Source organism: Alosa pseudoharengus, unplaced genomic scaffold (assembly GCF_046254945.1).
Source record: "Alosa pseudoharengus isolate Yale_2024_CS ecotype anadromous, Long Island Sound unplaced genomic scaffold, YU_APseudo_1.1 YU_APseudo_1.1_scf_14, whole genome shotgun sequence".
Taxonomy (NCBI): domain Eukaryota; kingdom Metazoa; phylum Chordata; class Actinopteri; order Clupeiformes; family Clupeidae; genus Alosa; species Alosa pseudoharengus.
The window spans coordinates 122,840-128,487 of record NW_027468609.1 but is presented as its reverse complement, the minus strand read 5'-3'; the positions used below and the strand labels follow the sequence as shown (position 1 = coordinate 128,487).

General features: G+C 40.1%; 1 long non-coding RNA gene across 1 annotated transcript; it reads right to left on the bottom strand.

Moving 5' to 3' along the window:
• Nucleotides 1-352: 352 nt before the first annotated feature.
• Nucleotides 353-3,038, bottom strand: LOC143122671 (uncharacterized). Its single transcript, XR_012986747.1, has 2 exons — nt 2,337-3,038; nt 353-1,352 (listed from the first exon to the last, which is right to left on the bottom strand). It is a non-coding gene; the product is annotated as an uncharacterized LOC143122671 (long non-coding RNA).
• Between the last annotated feature and the right edge of the window lie 2,610 nt (nt 3,039-5,648).

Here is a 5,648-nt window from a genome sequence, read left to right as displayed (position 1 = left end):
CGGACATGGCTATTCAATTTGCGTCATAGGCTGTAGATACACTGTAGTTTCAATTGTAGATGCACTCTTTAAAGTTAATAGCACCCTCCTCACATTCCTTATTATTTAGGATTTAAAACGCCCAACAGTGTATTATATTAGCCTAGGCCTACTATTTAAATGGACATTTTAAACACTTTCCTCTCGTTTTCCACCTCGCAAACTCTACTAGGCTACAATAAAGGCACATTATCTTTTGACTATTGCGCAAAAGCCTCTTGTTCTGATGGAAATGGGGGAAAGATGCAACAAGTTCTTTTTGAATTTACAACAAAGAAACAGTTCCAAGAAGAATATACATAGACTTAACCTGTTCAAACATATTCAGTATTTTATTAAGTTAATTCTGTGTTCAATTTTACAGCTGCAAAAGCAAAAAAAAATACAAAAAATACAAAACGCCTACTGTTTTGTTTGTTTATTGTAGTGTGGAACTGGTTATGAGAGTCTTAGGAAATTAAAAACTGCACTTCATGATTCAACAACATCATGGTAGTAGGTGTGTAAATTTTGAACATCATAGGTAAAGGTTTACAGGTGTTACAGAGCAGATTTCATATGGTATGTTTAGGCGTTTCCAAGTGTCTCATAGCTTATCCAAAATCACCAAATACAAAACAACACATCAATCACTGAATATCAAGTGTGTCTAGTTTTTCCATGCATTATATCCTACAGCAAACCATCCTGACTTAATTTCTGGGTAATGTGAGGCATTTTCTTATGGGAATCTAAATGATGGTCCTAACCCACTCCAAAATATACCCAAAACCTATCCAAATGAATGTTTAGTTACTTCTAAATCATTTAGCAATGCAGTAATGTATTCTACTGTAAGCTCTTGTGATGTTGACACTTGCAGTGGATTTGCACTTGTTTGTGAGGTTTCCTCACATTTGTCCCTGTCTTCCGAATAACAAAAACAAAATGTTCACATCCGAGTTCTATTAGCCAGAACAATTACTAAGCTAGTAATGTGCTGTACAACTTCAGGAGATCCACCTGAACTCCATGCCATCTGTCTGCTAAGTCAGGTACAGAAGCAGCAGCTACGTGCGGTGTTGCACGCAGTTGTGGTGGTGCGGCTGCTCTGCATAGTGCTGGTGGTGTGCCTTGCCCATGTAGCTCGTGGAAGGCCTGCATCACCTGACAGGACAGAGCTGTGGGGTGCTGATCAACTGGAGGCCCTTCAGCTGAAGAAGGCAATGGGAGGGACACAGGGAAGGAAGGGTGAGCTGTATACAGAGGGTCCTCTGCAGCCACGTTGAGTGATGGGAGAGACTGGGATGAGACAGGGACAGGTGTGGTTCACTCTGAAATGAAAAAGTGGCAAAAGATAAACATACAGGAAACAATCCATAGGCTAACCTACATATTAGATGCATACATAGCATGTTTACACATAAGCATGCATTTGACTTGGCATTGATATTGTAGAACAAAACACAAGCTGGACTAAATTTCCCTGTCCTATTATGTCAGCATGAGGAATACATGTACTTTACTAATGATTGACAGTTATACACAGGTCATCTGCACGACAACATGCATATTATCATACAAGATATTAAATCGAAGATTACAAAATTAGTTAATGTAACATCATAAACTGCAAGGTCTTAGACTGTTGTGGAAGGCTGATTATTAGAATTAGCCAGGCTATAGGCGAGTTTCCCTGCAAATAATCAGTTCCATACAGGACCTACTTACTTTTTTGCTGCACGATCGCGACGCTAATTAGATTAATTAAAACATAGCAGCTGCAGCAAATACTCTCTCCACACAATACACCTTTGCTAAGTCCTTTATTATCATTTTGCTCATGTGCAGAGACAGTAACCTACACATTTTTACTACCACTACATTAGTCTATCCACCTCGAGGAGAAAAATATCCGTGCTGGTTTGAAACATTTTTGCATGAGCTAAGCCTGTTTTACGTCTTCAAATGGAGTAAACTGAACTCAAGAGACCAAAGGCTAACTTTGAATAGTTGTTCCAAATCAAATGTTTCATTTGTAATTATCACCTACTTTATCTCAATGAATATACCATCGAAATTCTAACAACAACAAAAGCCCATAGGCAGACGTTTGTTCTTTCAGTATGCTACCTGGCCTAGGCCATTTTCATTACATTAGCTAGCATTAGCTAACTGTAGTTCGCAAACAGCTAACTTTAGCCAATACATATAGGCAATTCTACATATAGGCATTTCTTAAATATATCTGAATGCAAACTCATTCAAGCTCTAAATGCATGTTCATTTCAGTACGCAATCAAACTACAGATACTTACATGTTCAGGACCCAATTAGCCTTTCTTCAAATAGGATTCCATGGTGGCTGGAAGCTAGGCCATCAAGAAGACATGTTGCCATCTTCTCCCTCGCTAGAAAGCATGTTGAAAACCTGTTCCCTGTTAAATCTCTTCAATTCTGTTGGTTAAGTCTACCAATACTGCGAAAAGTATGCAGACCTGACTGGCACAGGCAGGGTTCGTCAAGAAGACTTGTGCGCATCTGCGCAAATGTAAACAACGCACGTGAGAGAACAATGGCGCAAGGGGGACAAGTCTGGTTACGCACTAACCAATCACACCTCAATGTCTTTCGAAGTCAGGCAATCGTCATACCATTTTGAAGCTGAAAGCCAGTACTATTGGATAAAACAGGTGTCAATCAGGTCAGGAACCATGGTTAGAAGAATCATGACATTAGATGGGCTGGTGTCAAATGCGGAAGTAGTTTAGCTACTTGCGCTAAACATGGAAACTGTTATAAAACAAGGAGTACAATGTGTTTGAGTGAATAAAAACCATATAGTATTGTAAAGGACATGTTAAGCTTTCGTAATATAGCCATGGTTTTGGAAAAAAACGTTTTTATATGACCCCTACGAGATCGGAAATATGTTGATTGCGTCATATGGAAAATTAATACACGTTTTTCACCATTATGTGAGTACGATAATAAACTACTCAAATGTGAATAGATAATCTACCCAGTCTTGTGATTTCATATGGCAAAAAAAAACTTTTTTGACAACTGTAACATGACTAAATGAACGATTAGTTTGGGAGACGTTACCGTCAGGTTACAATTGATTGATTATGAGCAGTTTTTCTTTTAACTGTTTTCTAGTGAACTGTAGGACCTATGCATCTGAAATTGTGTGTGTTTGTATGAATATTAGTTCTTATTGTATTGCCACATTGTTTATGAAAATATATTATTTAGTTTTGTTGTTAGTTTGTTGTAACTTTGATGTTATCAGTTCGGGATCGGCGGCGCGACCACTAGGGGCGCTAGCGAATGAACAGGTTAAGATAAATGATGGGAATACACTAACTACACCAGAAGAAATAATGAATGAAATAAACATATTATACAGAAATTTATTCGGATAAAGATCAGGAAGAGGGTAGAGAAGATCTATTCTTCCCCTATAACCATGTGAAATTAACTGAGGATCAGAAGCAATCATGTGAGGGCCAAATAACGGAAGATGAGCTTTACTCTTCAATCATGTCTTTTAAAAAAGGGAAAACACCTGGCCTAGATGGTATCCCAATTGAAGTATATCAAGTTTTTTACGAACACTTAAAAAAACCTTTAATGGATTGTTTAAATTTCTCATATATGGAAGGTATACTTACAGGTACACAAAGTGAAAGCGCAATCTCCCTGTTGCTAAAACAAGAACCAAGTGGCAAATATAAGGACCCAGTGCACCTAAGGAATTGGAGGCCTCTCACACTACAGAGTTATGATTCTAAGATTTTAGCTAAATGTATAGCAACTAGGATTAAAAAGGTTTTACCACCATTAATACATCACGATCAAACAGGGTTTATAGAAGGAAGAAATAGATCAAATAGTATAAGGCAGTTACTGGAAATAATTGAACATTATGATGTAGAAGAAAAGGCAGGACTTATTTTTATTGCAGATTTTGAAAAAGCATTTGATAAAGTGAAGTGGGAATTTATTAATAGTTGTTTAACCCTCTAGGCGCCACAGGCGACTATAGTCGACAGATGCGGTACTGAATAAAACGGCCGATTTAGTCAAATAGGGTGTCATATTTCGTTCGACTTCCACTCCACTAGATGGCAGATATGTCATACGTCATCCCCGAGTCGAAAAAAGGGCACGCTTTAAACAAAACTTTCTAGCTACAGCTGCATTGAATCAGTGCGTGAAATACCGGAGCTAGTGTGCGTGTGAGCCACTTTGTCAGAGCGATATTGTCAACGTCAGCGAGTATTTGCATTAGATTATCGTCTAATGCAGCGGTTCCCAAACTTTTCCCCCCGCGTACCACCGCCTACATTCCGACTCGGCTCGCGTACCCCCACCATCCGACACGTAACCACATAAAAACGTAACGCATTCTATAATGCTCGCGTACCCCCCCCCCCCCCCCGCGTTGACAATATTATTTGTCGTTTCCCGGTTTTAGGTGCGTGCATTTGGTCAGTTAAAACGTTATGAAAAGTAGCCTGCATAGTAGCCTAACTACATCCACATACAATATCTTACAATAGGCCTACAACAACGGATGTATTCGTTTGGACAACATTAGGCTATACAGCCTAGAAAGGCTAAACTTAGGCTACCTTTAGTTTGTTAAATGTAAAGCTTAGCTTAATGTTACCTTTCTTGCCCATCTGAAATAACTCCTAGCTTTGCTCCGTACCACAGTTTGGGAATCCCTGGTCTAATGGCATCAAAAAAGTTTACCTGAAATGAAGTGTTGGGTCTTCTATTCGCGGACCCTGATTCTGAAGGGGAATATCTGCCTTCAGAAAATGACGGTGATTCGTTTAGTGAGGCTTCAGATGTGTCCCTGCCTTGCAATGATGCAGCTGGACAAAGTGAGAGTTTACTCCATAGTTTAGCTTACACCAAGCACAAACGTTGAATCGTTTCCCCAATGTCACTGGTGGGAATGTTTCACGGGTTCGGAGTGTTCATCGGGAAGTTAGCAGGGTGTTAGTGGTGTGACGAACGAGGCTGGAGGTAGCATAATGTCCATAGCGCTAGCTTCTGTCTTCTGAACGTGTGCCTTTCCACAATCGCGGCGACTGTAACGTGGTGGAGCCTTTGTCTAATGCCACTGGGTATGTTAGACGAGGTCGAAGTGCTCATAGGACAGTTAGGGGGGAACGTAGTGGCAGTGTGGGGAGTCGCAATGAGAATGACAGTAGGCCTAGTCTGAGCTGCGCAAATTCTCTCCACTCGGCGCGCGCGAGGCAGATCTGGCCATGCTGCTCGCATGGTGGAGGTGGTGACACGCTCTTTCCCTCTCCCTCTCCCACACACACACACACACACACATTAGGTCATGCATAGTCTATCACAAGATGATGGGAATGCCGGCCCTGTATGGATAAGGATAGGGAGTCATTATCTCTAAAGCAAAAGGCCTGCTACATAAAAAAAAAAATGGCAGCCATTTATTAGTAATGATTTACACTGTTGATTTGCTATCTACTTCCCTGATCATTTAGGACATACAGTACACTATGTGTTCCTTTTTGTGTGTTCATGTCCTTGGGATGTGTGTGTCTTTGTCAGCTAAGAAAAAAACAAAAAAACATCAACAA